Source organism: Capricornis sumatraensis, chromosome 3 (assembly GCF_032405125.1).
Source record: "Capricornis sumatraensis isolate serow.1 chromosome 3, serow.2, whole genome shotgun sequence".
Classification (NCBI taxonomy): domain Eukaryota; kingdom Metazoa; phylum Chordata; class Mammalia; order Artiodactyla; family Bovidae; genus Capricornis; species Capricornis sumatraensis.
In genome coordinates this window covers 122,669,017-122,686,614 of record NC_091071.1, presented here as the reverse complement: position 1 = coordinate 122,686,614, position 17,598 = coordinate 122,669,017, and the positions used below count along the sequence as shown (strand labels likewise).

Below are 17,598 nucleotides of genomic sequence, written 5' to 3'. Positions count from 1 at the left end.
CGCACTAGTAGATAAAATGGTCATCTGACTTAAATTCACCCATTCCAGTCCATTTTAGTTCACTGATTCCTAGAATGTCGATGTTCACCCTTGCCATCTCTTGTTTGACCACTTCCAATTTGCCTTGATTCATGGACCTGACATTCCAGGTCCCTATGCAATATTGCTCTTTACAGCATCAAATCTTGCTTCTATCACCAGTCACATCCACAACTGGGTATTGTTTTTGCTTTGCCTCCATCCCTTCATTCTTTCTGGAGTTATTTTTCCACTGATCTCCAGTAGCATATTGGGCACCTAATGACCTGGGGAATTCCTCTTTCAGTATCCTATCATTTTGCCTTTTCATACTGTTCATGGGGTTCTCAAGGCAAGAATACTGAAGTGGCTTGCCATTCCCTTCTCCAGTGGACCACATTCTGTCAGATCTCTCCACCATGACCCACCTGTCTTGAGTTGCCCCGCAGGCATGGCTTGGTTTCATTGAATTAGACAAGGCTATGGTCCTAGTGTGATTAGATTGACTAGTTTTCTGTGAGTATGGTTTCATTGTGTCTGCCCTCTGATGCCCTGTTGCAACACCTACCATCTTACTTGGGTTTCTTTTACCTTGGGTGTGGGGCATCTCTTCACGGCTAATCCAGCAATGCACAGCCGCTGCTCCTTACCTTGGACGAGGGGTATGTCCTTGCCACTGCCGTTCCTGACCTTCAATGTGGGATAGCTCCTCTACGCCCTCCTGTGCCTGCTCAGCCACTGCTCCTCGGGTTGCTCCTCTCGGCTGCCAGCCCTGGCCTTGGGCTTGGGGTGGCTCCTCAGGGTCACCTCCCCTGGCCTCGGGCACGAGGTGGCTTCTCCCTGCTGCCCCTGACCTCGGACGCGGGGTGGCTCCTCCCAGCCGTTCCTGTGCTGTCACAGCCTGGCACTCTGGGCCGCTGTCCCTGACTTCAGACTTGGGGTAGCTCTCGGCCGCACTTAGTGTGCCAGCCCGCCACCGCCGCCTGCGCTTAGTGTTCCGGCCTACCGCTGCTTCCTGCGCCATTATGTCTACTACTGTGGGCAAGAATCCCTTGGAATAATTGGAGTAGCCATCATAGTCAACAACAGTCCAAAATGCAGTACTTGGATGCAGTCTCAAAAATGACAGAATGATCTCTGTTTCCAAGGCAAACCATTCAATATCACCATAATCCAAGTCTATGCCCCAACCAGTAATGCTGAAGAAGCTGAAGTTGAATGGTGCTATGAATACCTAAAAGACCTTCCAGAACTATCACCCAAAAAGATGCCCTTTTCATTACAAGGGACTTCCCTCATAGCTCAGTTGGTATATCATGTGTCTCTGGAATGCAAAAGTAGGAAGTCAAGAAATACCTGGAGTAACAGGCAAATATATTTATAATTGTTATATCTTCCTCATGATTTGTTTATTTTATTTATTTATTTTTTTTGGTAAAATACCCATCTTTAAATCTAATAATTTCTTTCTGCCCTAAAGTCTATTTTTTATGATATTAATATAACCACTTCCAACATTCTGGCAGTTGTGCTTTACATATCGTTTTTCCATATTTTCAGTTTTAACCTAGTTGTATCATTGAATCTAATATTTTCCCTGTAGACAGCATACAACTGGATCATATTTTTTTCAGTCTTACATTCTCTGCATTTTTGCTGTTGTTATTTATGATGGGCACCCTCTTGCTGAGGAATACTCTTACAGGAGAGTCCCCACAAAAGAGGGCATCATGACAGGGGAGAGAATAGTAATTGTCTGCTCCCTCAGACCCAAGATTCAACCAGCATGCTGGTTGAATCAACCCAGGGGTTGTATCACTGAAGGTGGGTGAGCTAAAAAGTGGGGAACCCCTCAGATCCACCTTCCCTGTCAGATTTCTCAGCCATCCTGGAGGCAGCTTTGGCTCATGGCACAGTGAAAATAAACTTTGCTGTGTCCAGCCAGGGATTTGTCTCCCACTTCCCTGCTTTTTGATTACATTGCTTAAGTAATTCGTCGTCAATGTTTATGATTGTCAATGATATGATTTGATTTATTCCTGCCTTTATCTTTTTACTTTACTTTCCTCTAGCACATAAATGCTTTTTCTTTCTTTCTATAAGCTGAAGCTCCAATAATTTGGCCACTTGATGTGAAGAGCCAACTCATTGGAAAAGACCCTAACACTGGGAAAGATAGAAGACAGAAAGAGAAGGGAATGACAGAGTGCGAGATGGTTGGACGGCATCACTGACTCAATGGACATGAGTTTGAGCAAGCTCCAGGAGATGGTGAAGGACAGGGAAGTCTGGTGTGCTGCAGTCCATGGGGTCACAAAGTGCCAGACATGACTGAATGACTGGACAACAACAAATCTCCTTGCCTTCTTTTGTAGCAAATGAATGTTTGCTAGTGTAGTGTAATAATTAATTCCATTATTAATGTTTGCTCTTTTTTAAGTTTTTTATTTTAGCTATTGCTCTACAGGTTACCTTAAATATTTCAGCTTATCAAAATTGCAGTTTTACTGACAATTTTAGTGAGTTAGAGAAATGTCACTCATATATCCCCATGTTCTTCTCCTTTCTGAGTTATTATTACACTCCATAATTTTATATCTATTTAAAATGACAAAAACAAAAAAGGAGCAAATATATGTTTTGGGAGGTTATTATAATATAAATTCCTTATGTATCATTTTTGTTTCTTTCCATTTGTTCCTGCGGACTTGATTAACCATATAGAGCTAATTCTTTCATTCAAGACAGCTTTCTTCCTACCCATCAACTTTGTGCTGTTATTATTATTAAATATGTGACATTTCCATATATTACAAGCACGTCAATAATATTATATACATATTGCTTTATATTTTTTGTAAAATTAGTTCATAGAAAAAAGAAGAATTATGTATTTTTGCTTCTTCAAGATTACATAATTTTCTTTTTCAGTGTTTTTTTTTTTTTTTTTTTTTTTGGTGTGTACATTCAACTTACCACCCAGTGTCACTTGCTTTCGGCTTCAAGAACATTTATAGCATTTCTTACAAGGCATGTCTGCTAAAAATAAACTCTCTCAGTTTTTGTTTTGAAATATTTTTATTTATTCCCAAACTGTTGTACCAGAAAACCTATATGTAGGCTGTCTAGTCAACAGTTCCAGCTGAACCTTTTATAGCCATCTTCAACAAAGTACCAAATCCATGAATCCAGTAATTTTAGTTCTGCCAATCCACTAGATTAAAACTACTTTTGTGCTTGTCATGTGGAACAGAAGAATGCCTAGGGGAATCATGTAATGACTCATCTTTTTCTTAGTCTATTCAGGCTGGTATTAACAACAACAAAAACAATAATAAACTGGGTTACTTATGAACAGCAGGCATTTATTTCCCATGCTGCTGCTGCTAAGTCACTACAGTCGTGTCTGACTCTGTGTGACCCCATAGACGGCAGCCCACAAGGCTCCCCCATCCCTGGGATTCTCCAGGCAAGATAGCTACCTATAGATTCTGCATCTAGTGAGAGTCCACTTTCTGGTTCATACATGATGTTTTCTTACAGTGTCTTCACATAGTAGAACAGATTAGAGAGTTCTTTTATAAGAGTGTACTTACTTGGTGGCTCAGGTGGTGAAGAATCTGCCTGCAATGCAGGAGACCTGGCTTTGATCCCTAGGTTTGGAAGATACTTGGAGAAGGAAATACCAACCCACTACAATATTCTTTCCTTGAAAATTCCATGATGGAGGAGCCTGGCAGGCTACAATCCATGGGGTCTCAAAGAGTCAGACAGGACTGAGCAACTCCACTTTCTTTTTAAGAGCACTAATCCTTTCAAGAGGGAAATGCCCTCATGATCTAATCAACTATAATGTTCCCACCTTCTAATATCATCTTGTGCAGGTTTTCAACATACATATTTTGAAAGGATAAGTCAATCTATATAATTTATCCTCAGAAGAGGAAGAAAAAGCTGAAGACTATGGTATTGAGAGCATGTTGACTTTCTGACATTCTGACTTATGCTCTCATATTCCTATCTATCTATTTCTTATTCTTCTTCTTTATTTTTTTCTTTTTCGTTAATCTGTCTGCTAGTCAGGATTCACCAAAAGAATTTCACAGCTCACCAATGGATTATCCACAATTTGCAAAATCTGTTCTTCTATATTCTAGGTTGTTGCTTATTGGGGAGATAGAAATGAATATTATGCAATCCTCCCCTGAAGGGTTCAGTTCAGTTCAGTCATTCAGTCATGTCTGACTCTTTGTGATTCCATGATCTGCAGCACACCATGCTTCCTTGTCCATCAAGGACAATTCCTGGAGCTTGCTCAAACTCATGTCCATCAAGTAGGCGATGCAATCCAACTATCTCATCCTCTGTCATCCACATCTACTCATGCCTTCAATCTTTCCCAGTATCAGGGTCTTTTTCAATGAGTCAGTTCTTTGTGTTGGGTGGCCAAAGTATTGGAGTTTCAGCTTCAGCATCAATCCTTCCAATGGTATTAAGGACTGACTTCCTTTAGGATTGACTGGTTGGATCTCCTTGCTGCCCAAGGGACTCTTGAGAGTCTTCTCAAACATCACAGTTCAAGAGCATCAATTCTTCAATGGTCAGCCTTTTTAATGGTTCAGTTCTTGCATCCACATGTGATTACTAGAAAAGCCATAGATTTGACTATACAGACCTTTGTTGGCAAAGTGATATCTCTACTTTTAATATGCTGTCTAGGCTGATCATAGCTTTCCTTCCAAGGAACAAGTGTGTTTTAATTTCACAGCTGATGTCACCATCTGCAGTAATTTTGGAGCTCAAGAATATAAAGCCTCTCACTGTTTCCACTGTTTCCCCATGTATTTGCCATGAAGTGATGGAACTGAATATCATAACCTTAGTTTTTTGAATGTTGAGTTTTAAGTCAGCTTTTCTCTTTTCTCTTTCTTCAAGAGGCTCTTCAGTTCTTCTTCACTTTCTGCCATAATGGTGTTGTCATCTGCATATCTAAGGTCAATCGCAATTCCAGCTTGTTCTTCTTTCCAGTCCTGGATTTCACATGATGTACTCTGCATAGAAGTTAAATAAGCAGGGTGACATTATACAACCTTGATGTTCTCCTTTTACAATTTTGAACAAGTCTGTTGTTCCATGTCCAGTTCCAAGTGTTGCTTCTTGACCTTCTTGCCTTGGGAACCCCAAGAACAGTATGAAAAGGGAAAAAAGATACAACAGTTCTAAGTTTTACTTATTTATAAATTAATAGTTTTGAGTAAGGTCATACCTATAATGGTATAGACATCAATTTTCATATTTTATTAAATTTGACATATTTTTCTCTGGATGATGTTTAATTGCACTTATATCTCACAAGTAAGTGTTTTCTAGAGCACTGTCTCAGCAAAACCTCTGGTCACTGTTGGACACACACTCTAACCCTTCTTGTAAAGAAAGAAGATCCCCAGTCCTCCCTTGTATTATATCTGCAGAATAAATGAAAGTCAGAGATTAAGCAAGATGAATGAGCATTTTTCTGTTCTTAGGATAGTAGGAAATAAGGCAAGATTGTTCATTATGTAAATATTTATTATTCATTCATTTATTTACTTTATTTTAGCTAGAGAGGACTCAGGTACATGCTTTGCTGGAAAGCAGAAGGGTTCATTAATGAATCTCCAACTGGGAATCAAAAATGAACACTTGCTGTAGCATTTCTTAAACTGTCTCTTGGCAACAAAGATCGGTGGTTTGTGAAAGGTGGATTAACAGGACAGCTGCAGTTAATGTGGGAACCCTAAAACTCTAACCCTGAGATAGTAATGGCAATTTTTATGCAAATGTCTCATGTATCCAGCTATCTTATAAAGACTTTTTTTTCATGATCAAACAAGAAATAAAAGATTACAAGGTATGAGCACATCTATTCAAAACTGAAAGTGAAGGTGAAAGTTGCTCAGTCTTGTACTCTTTGCGACCCCATGGACTATACAGTCCATGGAATTCTCGAGGCCAGAATACTGGAGTAGCCTTTCCCTTCTCCAGGAGATCTTCCCAACCCAGGGATTGAACCCAGGTCTCCCACATTGCAGGCAAATTCTTTATAAGCTGAGCCACAAGGGAAGTCATTGAAAACTGAGCACACCTTGAAATATTTAGAAACTTAAACGTCCAAAAACTATTGCAAGATGGTGACTTTCTTGTATAATAGTGCATAAAGTGTGCTTTGTGGGGAGTTTAATTAGATTTTGATGAATTTTTTATAACTCAAATGAGTGTTGGTTTTAAAATCCTTTATGGTGACTTGATATAGACCAACCAAAATTATACAACTTCACACTGAAAGCTCTGTTTGGGAAATAGTCTTTTGAGTAAGCAAGCCTTTTTGTGTGCCAAAGAGGGAGAAGGCTTTTATTGTCACTGTCTATGGACTGAGAAACGTGAAACATTAGAAGAGGTCTGAGCGCATAAGTCAACTTAGTGATTTGCCCAAGGTCGCTCAGCTTGTCGTCATGACCAATTTGAACTTTCTGTTTTTGATGCCACACCAATGATCTTTTGATGACTTTTGTTATAAAACTCAAATAAGTCACCTTCTGTAAATGAATAAATTTATTTCAGTTAAGAGAGACTTTTATTCTTAAACTGATTTCTAATAAGTATTTCACTGACTTCCCTTTATACAGATGAGAAAATGCTGACCAAAAATGGCTGAACAGATTACCTCAAATCAAAGATCTGATACTTCGCAGAGCTGATGCAAAATCTTTGGGCTTTTTGTTTTGTTGCCTTTCAAAATATTAATCAAAAATATCTATTATTAGAGCTGAAGTATTTAGTCCATACATAATTAATCAAAATAGAATTTAGCACTTTTGGTAAAAAATGAGATACATGCAGAATTTGTTAGAATTTGTATCTTTTGAATCCTTTCACCAATCCACTTGCTGTTTTTGAGAATATAAATGTTAAAAAAAAAATATTAAGCCCTATTTAATTATATGCATGTAATTATTTCATTTATATCTTTTGTTGGCATTATTTTCTTTTTACTTCAAGGAATAAAATTAATATTTAAATTTTATTATGTAAATACCACACATCCATGATAAATCCAGTTGGCAAGTGTGTGCTTCTGATCGAAATCTTGGCAAATCACCCAGCATCTGGAGTTCAATTTTCATTGCTTATTCCACTGATACCATTTATAGTGTTTTGAAAGATAGCCTGTTACTTATTCATCTACATAATTGACACAGCTAAGGTTCAGATGAGTCCCTGCATTTACTTCTTTCACAAACCATTAGCCAAAGCAACTTTGCTTCATTTTCCTGTGAACTTATTCAAGTTGTTGATTCCTGTAGGAACTGGGTTTAGTAGATAAAGGTGAATGAAGATTGGTGTTTATTTTATAAAACTCAAATTCAGCCTTCAGTCTAAACTTCAATTCTAAATGTAGTGTCTACACTTTTGAGAAAAAGGACTTCCTTAAAAGGATATGTCTTATTTTTGAGTCTCATGGTGTTCTTATTAAACATATTGAAACTTGAAATGATTAACTGTTGTTGTTGTTCAGTTGCTCAGTCATGTCCAGATCTTTGTGACCCAATGGACTGCAACATGCCAGTCTTCCCTGTCCTTCATTATTTCCTGGTGTTGGCTCAATTCATGTCCATTAAGTCAGGGATGCTATCTAACCAATTCACCCTCTGATGCCTTCTTCTCCTTTTGCCCTCAATCTTTCAAGCATCAGGGTCTTTTCCAAAGGGTTGGCTCTTCACATCAGGTGGCCAAATTATTGGAGCTTCAGCTTCAGCATCAGTCCTTCCAGTGAATATTTCACGTTGATTTTCTTTAGGAATGACTGATTTGATTGATGCCTTTGCTGTTCAAGGGACACTCATGAGTCTTCTCCAACACCACAATTCAAAAGAATGAATTGTTTGGTACTCAGTCTTCTTTATGGTCCAGCTTTCACAATAGCACATGATTACTGGAAAAACCATAGGTTTGACTATAAGGATCTTTGCCAGCAAAGTGATGTTCTTGCTTTTTAATACATTAGATTTGTCATAGATTTCCTTCCAAAAAGCAAGCATCTTTTAATTTCATTTCTGCACTTACTGTCTGCAGTGATTTGCAGTTCAGTTCAGTTGCTCAGTCATGTCCAATTCTTTATGACCCCATGGAGTGCTGCAGGCCATGGGTAGGATTCCTTGTCCATCACCAACTTCTGAAGCTTGCTCAAACTCAACTCTATCAAGTTGGTGACACAATCCAACCAGGTCTTTTCCAATGAGTCAGTTCATCTCATCAGGTGACCAAAGTATTTGGGCTTCAGTTTCAGCATCAGTCTTTCCAATGAATATTCAGGGCTAATTTCATTTAGGATTGACTGGTTGGATCTCCTTGAAATCCAAGGGACTCTGAAGAGTTTTCTCCAACACCACAGTTCAAAAGCATCAATTCTTCGGCGCTCAGCTTTCTTTATGATCCATCTCTCACATCTATACATGACCTCTAGAAAAACCATAGCTTTGACTAGATGGAACTTTATTGGCAAAGTAATGTCTCTGCTTTTTAATATGCTGTCTAGGTTGGTCATAAATTTTCTTCCAAGGAGCAAGCATCTTTTAATTTCCTGGCTGAAGTCACCATCTGCAGTGATTTTGGAGCCACCAAAAATAAAGTCTCTCACTGTTTCCAATTTTTCCCCATCTATTTGCCATGAAGTAATAGGACCAGATGCCATGATCTTCGTTTTCTGAATGTTGAGCTTTAAGCCAACTTTTTCACTGTTTTCTTTCACCCTCATCAAGTTCTTTAGTTCATCCTCACTTTCTGCCATTGGAATGGTATCATCTGCATATATAAGTTAATTAAAGAGCATGATAATATGGAGCCTTGTCCTATTCTTTTCCCAGTTTTGAACTAGTCAGTTGTTCCATGTAAGATTCTAACTTTTAGTATGGCTTGCTTTTACTAATCCTTTTCAATGCACTGATGAACATTATTTTTATGGCATAAAGTCAGTTTATTTTATTAGGCATGCTACTTCATGAAGAGCAATAGATTTTAAATAAAGTATTTTCATACTTTCATTTTGACTGTGGGATTGGTCTATCAAGATCCATGTTAAAATTGTAAACTCTGTAATGCCAATTAGTATTAGAACAGAGCCTGAGTTATAAGGGTAATTTGTAAGAGGAGTTGAAAGAAATGCAATGTCTATTCTATTACACTTCAGGTTTTTTTTTTTTTTTTTTTGTATAAGGTAATTTAAGATTACTGGTAGAGGATATGTAGCTGTTTTTTTTTTTAATTATTAAACAATTAAAAGTATATGCACAATGTATTTGAGTCAATCAAACATACATGTTGATTCTATAACACTCAAATACATGACTTCAACTTCTTCAGCTTTGATAATTGAGTCATATTAAGAACGGACCACTTCATTATTTCACACCAGAAGAAATTCCAATAAGAAAAATTCTCCCATTTTTCCAAGGTCATTCAGCTTTTTAAGTATAAACAATTCAAATGCAAATGTATTAACACCTATGAATTCATTGTTAATGAAATATAATGTGGATGTTTAAACATGAAATGTCTAAGTAACTGTGTGGGTCACTTTTTACTCTCCTTTCAATGTACTTCCATCAAAAGTGGGATCTAGTGTTCACTGACATTTTGCTTCTCCTGAGCAGAAAATCTGAATAGCAGTGGTACAATCTTCTTCATCCTGTTTAGGGAAAAAATATTTTGTAATGTGTAGAAAATATTTTTATGGTCAGATTTTATTGATTAAATTCAAAATTATTGTTTTACAAAAATAGATTCAATATTTAGATGTAAACTATCAATAAGGACTGTCGACTAAAAAAGATGTACAACTTGAGAGTCACAAGTTAAGTTTTATTTGGGGCAAAGTGAGGACTGCAGCCTGACACACAGCACCTCAGATAGCTCTGAGAGACTACTTCAAAAAGTTAGTGGGAGGAAGATCAATATATAAGGTTTTGGTGAAGGTGGAGTTCAATAACATTGAAAGTGAAAAGAAAGTGTTAATCTTTCAGTCCTGTCCAACTCTTAGTGATCCCATGGACTGTAGACCATCAGGCTCCTCTGTTCATGGGATTTCCCAAGCAAGAATACTGGAGTGGGTTGCCATTTCCTTCTCCAATGCATCTTCCTGACCATTAAGCATTCATTTTACAAAACGTTTTCTGCTAGTCACAGGATCTCATGCCACCATGAAAGGATTTATTGCTTTTCTAGATATGAGGAGATGAAATCATTGATACCATAAAATCTTTTTCTGTAAACACCCAACTGTCTAAAGACCTGTCCCACCAGATTCCCTGGAGCACAGAGTGCCTCACTCCATTCTGAACTCCCGCAGGGGTTGTTGGAATGTCAACAGCTGCAGCAGAACAGGGTTTAGTCTCTGCAGAGGCAGATGGCAAAGGACCTAGTTTAGTTGTTGACAAAGCTCTTGTAAAGTGAAAAATTGTAGCTGACAAAACAAAGTTTATAACTTTTCAGGAAATAATTGTGGTAATATAGGGTTACAAAATTTGTATCCATAGGCTGACATGCTCTCTTTAACTTAAAAAAAGATAAGTTTAAGATATATGTCATTACTGCTGCAAATATAACCCCTTGCTATTTTCAGGGAATCTATGCTGAGTTGTTGAGTGTTAGTTGTCCAGTTGTGTCCAAATCTTTGCAACACTATGGACTCTGTAGCCTGCCAATCTCCTCTGTCCATGGAATTCTCCAGGCAAGAATACTGGAGTGGGTTGCCATTTGCTTCTCCAGAGATCTTCTCAACCCAGAGGTTGAACCCAGGTCCCCCTCATTGCAGATTCTTTACTGTCTGAGTCATACTAAAAAGTCATACTAAAACACAAATCTGATTAAATCATTTTACACTTAAACCTTTATTTGTCTCCCAGAAACCTCAGAATAAATTCATATTCTTTAGTATTACATATTAAGTTTTTTAAACCAAGTCTTTGCTTAATTGTCAATATCTCTTTCCACTCCCAACTCTTGTGACAGTGTCACAATATTGATATATTTTTTTCATTTCCATGCTTTTTGCTCTTCATATTTTTAGCTTCTTTTGCAGTGAAAGAAAGTCACATCTTATCCCTAATATTTATCACAATTTTAAAAGTGAATGATTGAAGCAGCTTTCTAAACTATTCTTCATATTCTTCATATCCATTCTTTCTTCACTGTGACTCTTTTGCTTTGGATACTCTTCATGATTAATTAAAATCTCTCCATCTCTTTTCCTTTCCCCAAACTCTTGCCTCTTCATTCCTCATTCTACCATCTAGAGGCTGATTTTTAATACACACTAGATTAACCTACCTTCTCTTTGAAAAGTATACACAAGATCATCATTACCTAAAGAAGTAAATGCAAAGTTACTGGCACTCAAATCAAAACTTCCACAATATAGTTTCAATATGCCTTATCTGTCTTAGCTTATACATTTCTATTCTACTTCCATGAATTCAATTCCAAAGAAGCTCAATTACTCCCCATTTTCCTGAGAACATTTTCATCTCTATTGTTCATTTTTAAAAGTTTGCATTGTTTAAAGGCCATTCAAATATCCCAAGCTGGTGGAGTAAAAGTATGTGAACGCATCTTCTCCTGAGACAACTCCAAAATTACAACTTGCTGGTGAACAACCATCAACAGGAGAATTTTGGATCCAACCAAGAAAAGGATACCCCATGCCCAACGGCAAAGGAGAATCCCCAGAAAGATGGTAAGAAGGCCAAAATTGCATTTAGAATCAAACCCTATACCCAACAGAGATCTTGGAGGGCTCAAACAAAACTTTACATCACCAGGAGACCCCACATAGATGAAGCCAGACAATCTTTTGAGTGTTTGAATGCCTTCTGCAGAGGAATGCATCAGCAGTGGCTTGCCACAGGGGCAGGGGCTCTGGGTGCAGCAGACCTTGGTGTGGCATAAGCCCTCTTGAAGGAGGTCACCATTAACCCCAACATAGAGCGGCCAGAACTTACACAGGACTGGGGAAACAGACTCTTAGAGGGCACAAACAAAACCTTGTGTACACCAGTACCCAGGAGAAAGGAGCCGTGACCCCACAAGAGACTGATCCAGACTTGCCTGTGTGTCCAAGAGTCTCCAGCAGAGGCATGGGTTTGCAGCATCCTGCTGTGGGGTTGGGGTCACTGAGTGCTGCAATAAGTGGAAAAGACATTTTGAAGGTGGTTGCCAGGTATCTTCACTACCTCCACCATAGTTTGGGCTCAGGTCAACAATAAGGAGGGAACACAGCCCTGCCCCCCAACAGAAAGTTGGATTAAATATTTACTGAGCATGGCCCTACCCATCAGAATAAGAAACAGTTTCCCCCACTCTCTTTCCTATCAGGAAGCTTCCATAAGCCTCTTATCCTTACCCTTCAGAAAATGACAGAATAAAAACCACAATCACAGAAAACTATTCAAACTGATCACAAGGACCATAGCCTTGTCTGTTTAATAAAACTATGAGCCATGCTGTGTAGGGTGACCCAAGATGGTCAGGTCATGGTGGGAGGTCTGACAAAATGTGGTCAACTGGAGAAGGGAATGACAAGCCACTTCAGTATTCTTGCCTTGAGAACCCCATGAACAGTATGAAAAGGAAAAAAAAAAAAAAGATGTGACAATGAAAGATGAACTTTCCAGGATGATAGGTGCCCAGTATGCTACTGGAGAAGAGTGGAGAAATAACTCCAGAAAGAATAAAGAGATGGAGCAAAACCAAAAACAATGCCTAGCTGATGTGGATGTGACTAGTGATGGAAGTAAAGTCTGATGCTGTAAAGAACAATATTGCATAGTAGCCTGGAATGTTAGGTGCATAAATCAAGGTAAATTGGAAGTGGCTAAACAGGAGATGACAAGAGTGAAGACTGACATTTTAGGAATCAGAAAACTAAAATTGACTGGAATGGGTGAATTTAACCCAGATGACCATTATATCTACTATTGTGGGCAAGAATCCCTTAGAAGAAATAGAATACCCATCATAGTCAACAAAACAGTCCAAAATGCAGTACTTGGGTACAATTTCAAAAATGACAGAATGATCTTTGTTCATTTCCAAGGCAAACAATTCAGTATCACAGTAATCCAAGTCTATGCCCCAACCAGTAATGCTGAAGAAGCTGAATGGTTCTATGAAGATCTACAAGACCCTCTAGAACTAATACCCCCCCACCTCAAAAAAAAAAAAAAAAAAGATGTCCTTTACATTATAGGCAACTGTAATGCAAAAGTAGTAAGTCAAGTGATACCTGGAATATCAGGCAAATTTGGCCTTGGAGTACAGAATGAAGCAGGGCAAAGGGTAACAGAGTTTTGCCAAGAGAATGCATTGGTCATAGCAAACACCCATTTCCAAAAACACAAGAAAAGACTCTACATATGGACATCACCAGATGGTCAAAACAAAAATCTGATTGATTATATTCTTTGCAGCCAAAGATGGAGAAGCTCTAAACAGAGAAAAACAAGACTGGGAACTGACTGTGGCTCAGATCATGAACTCCTTATTGCCAAATTCAGACTTAAATTGAAGAAAGTAAGGAAAACCACTAGACCATTTAGGCATCACCTAAATAAGATCCCTTACAACTGTACAGTGGAAGTGACAAATAGATTCAAGGGATTAGATCTGATAAAGTGCCTGATGAACTATGGATGGAGGTTCATTACATTGTACAGGAGGTGGTGATCAAGACCATCCCTGCGAAAAAGAAATACTAAAAGGCAAAAAGGTAGTCTGAAGAGGCCTTCCAAATAGCTAAGAAAAGAAGAGAAGAATCTAAATGCAAAGGAAAAAAGGAAAGATATAAGCATCTGAAGGCAGAATTCCAAATAATAGCAAGGAGGGATATGAAAGCCTTCCTTAGTGATCAATGCAAAGAAATAGAGGAAAACAATAGAATGGGAAAGACTAGAGATTTCTTCAAGAAATTAGAGATACCAAGGGAACACTTCATGCAAAGATGGGCTTGATAAAGGACAGAAATGGTAGGGACCTAAAAGAAGCAGAAGATATTAAGAAGAGGTGGCAAAAATACACAGAAGAACTGTACAAAAAAGATCTTAATGACCTAGATAGCCACAACGGCGTGATGACTCACCTAGAGCCAGACATCCTCGAATATGAAGTCAAATGAGCTTTAGGAAGCATCACTATGAACAAAGCTAGTGAAGGTGATGGAATTCCAGTTGAGGTATTTTTTTTTTTAACTTTATAGACTTTAATGTTGCAAGAGCATCTCTTCCATTTATGAAAAGCATTTCTCCATCAAGTTCACCCAAGAAATATTGTCTAAGCTAAAGAAATCATAGATAAAACATTTTTTCAGAGGAAAGTATAGATAACAAAAATTGCTTATCACAGGAAACTAAGATCTAATTTCTTTAATAGTTCTAGTTTCATAGATCTTTATATGTTATGCCAATATGTACCAGAGTTTAATGACAGAAAAGGCAACAATTTTTAAATAGGTTGTATACATTTCTTTACAACTTTTTAGTGTAAGACAACTTATTAAAACAGAAGAACCACAAGATGAAAATGATCAACAGAAAAATCAGACTTCTCAGAACCAGAAGACCGCAAAACATCAAACAATTTAGAAATGAATGTGGCAGAAAGATATGTAGCAGACCTGCATTCCATTACCCTAGGTTATTTCAGTTCACAATTTCAAATAAATTTTTGTAGAGCATGAAATTAAAAATCATTTTTGGTGTAGGTGTAAACTCTGTGATTAATCACACGGGTATGCTGACTCAACACTATCTTTGAAGATTATCCATTGAAAGAGAGACAAAACAGGTTCATTCCATAAGTTTCATTCAACTTTACTTAGGATTAGATACACATGAAATATGCTTTTAATGCATAAAATCACAGTGGATAACAGCAAAGGACTGGGGGTGGGTGAGTAAGGAGAATCTGATCATTCATATTGTGATTATTCTGCACATTTATGAAAAACACTTCACATTTCCTCAAACCTCAAGACTTCCCTTTTTAAAGAACCAAAATAAACCCAAGACACCTCGCGGACTGTTCCCCACCCCTAAACGAACTGGATACTCTTTTCCACATAAAACTAAAATAATAGTATGGCAGCAAAAGATTCTGATAGCGATGAAGTCTGTAAACTGTATCTCAGTCTCTCTTTCTTACTCCCAAAGTGCAAGATGCTAGGTTGCGGTTCTCTCTCAGTAGTGCTTTTCCTGTAAGTAATCCTTCATTTTGTTGGACAGGGGCAGTGTCAGGATCAGGTCTATCCAGGTGTACTGGCCGATGACGAATCGGCACAAGTACTGCAGTGAGCGCACCTGCAGGAAGCGTGACACCAGGTTGCTGAGCCGCACTGGGTAGGCGGCGCAGCCTGGCAGGCTCGAGCCTATCAGAAGGCCCTGTTCTCCGAGTCCCTAATGGAGTGCTCAATCAGGTCCACGATAGATGTGTGTCCCTCTATGTCCGAGCTGTTCACAGAAGCTAAACCTGCCGTTGGAGTGTTCCATTATGGCGTGGAGGGTCCTGCGGTGGGTGCGGAAGCTCAGGCTGAGCAGGTAGTGGTCGTCGGAGCTCTTCCTCACCAGGAAGGAGCCATCAGGTGTGTTGACCAGCTTGCCCACCACCTCCCAGCTTGTGATAGGTCTCCAGTACCAGCCCTGCTTGGCCAGCTTCTTGAGCTCCTCCATCAGGCTGGTCATCACCATGGGGCTACTGCTTTGCACCCAGTCATATACTCTGGCCACACTGGGGGCCGAGCTGGGATCGAAATTCAAGTGGCCACACATGCTCTCAGCCACGTGGGCATCCGGGAAGGTCAGCTTGGTAAAGTTCCTTTGTCTCAGGTCAGTCTGCAGGGGAGGTAGTAGTGGTGTGTGTGTGTGTGTGTGTGTTTCTCTGGGCTGGGTTGGGGGCGGGGAAGGGGGCGAGTGGGGGCGGTTCGGGGCCCACCCAGGCCCACCCTCAAGGTCTGCAGCAAGACCCCCGTGGTGCCCATCAGCAAGCTGCCCACCAGCTAGTGGGTAAAGAGCTTGGGGGCCACGACAAGGTCCCGGTGGACCGGATGCTTGCAGTCCTCATGCTGGTGGTAGGGGAAGGGGTCCCCGGCTGCCGGGGGTGGGGCAGCAGAGACCTCCAATGGGGAGGAGCCATCCAAAGGCACAGTGTACTGGATGTGGTCCCGAGCCACCAGTCCAAGGAAGACTGGCACGTGTTTACCCAGGCAGAGGCACAGGTCCCCGGAATGGGACACGGAGCTCCCAAGTGGGTCCAGAAGCTCCAGACACACAGGGTCGGCCTGGCGGAGGTCACCGAATTCCTTGTGCAGGCCATTGAGAGCCAACCCGGGCCAGGCAAGTGCACCAGCGCCTTGACCTGCAACTCCATCCGGATGCACATTTCCTCCGTGGAAGTGGGGCGCAACGGCCAGGGCATGGGGCTGTAGTGATGGCTGCACAGCAATATGGAGTGCATGGGCTTCAGCGACTGCACATCCTTGAACACCAGGGGCGCCAACGACAACGAGAACCTATCCTTGTCCACTGAGCTCCCCAGCGCCATGCCACCCTTGCCCTTGGCCTCTGCTAGGCGCTCAGCAGTCTTTTCAGTGTGCCCAAGAGGCTCTCGCTCTTGGGTCGATTCTTGCCCATTTCATCTTCACCGTGGAGATCACAGCCAGCCATCTCCTTCCCGTAGCAGCTCTCAAACAAGGACTCCTCTTTCCTGAAGTTGCTGGCTTGTGCTGGCTGCTATACGACCATGAATTCTGAATCTTCTTTGCTCTTACTCAAGCTGAAAGATTTCCAGAAGATCTTAAGACTGATTTTCTTCATTCTGACTAGTTACCTGATATGAGAGGCTCAATTTCTCTCGGGGATATTATCATCGAACACCTGGGTAGGCTGCAGGGAAGGCTGCATCCATGGGTTCTTCCAGCTTCATTTCCTCTTTGGAAGTCACTGTCTGGAGCCAGACTGCTCTGGCTCACCTGAATCCCAGCTCCATCTTCGTCAGTTGTGTGATCTTAGAGGTATCGGTGTCCATCACCCAAGTTAGTGGTGAGGTTTCAACGTGTTCATAAAAGTGATGTCCTTAAAAATGCCACCCAGATAAAGCTACACAGGTGCTTGTGGCTAAAGGTGGGAGGAACAACAGTAATACCCACTCTGTATGAGTGGGGAAGCTGAGGCAGAGATCACAGCACTCACCTACTCCCCTGATTCTGCAAGATGATCTGCTTAATCTAAACTATGGGAGACTTCTGCTGCATAATTCATTCTGGTAAAAATGTGGAATTAATCTGGTGAAAGATTTCAGGACAGCATGGTGACTACTGCAGGGGTTTACTGACGCTCAGACGGCTTCGGCTCCAAGGCCTTCAGAGATGTGATCTCTTCTTTGTTCCTTGTTCTCTACTACTCAAGATTTGGCTCCCAAGGACAATGGAATAGCCACCGATCCCCAAACATAGCCTCCAAATGTGATGTTCCAGCTGCAGCCTCTCTGCTTCCTTGC

At 40.2% G+C, this 17,598-nt stretch overlaps 1 pseudogene; it reads right to left on the bottom strand.

The window, feature by feature from the left end:
• Positions 1-15,284: 15,284 nt before the first annotated feature.
• LOC138077163 (suppressor of cytokine signaling 6-like) lies at positions 15,285-16,916 on the bottom strand (annotated as a pseudogene).
• Between the last annotated feature and the right edge of the window lie 682 nt (positions 16,917-17,598).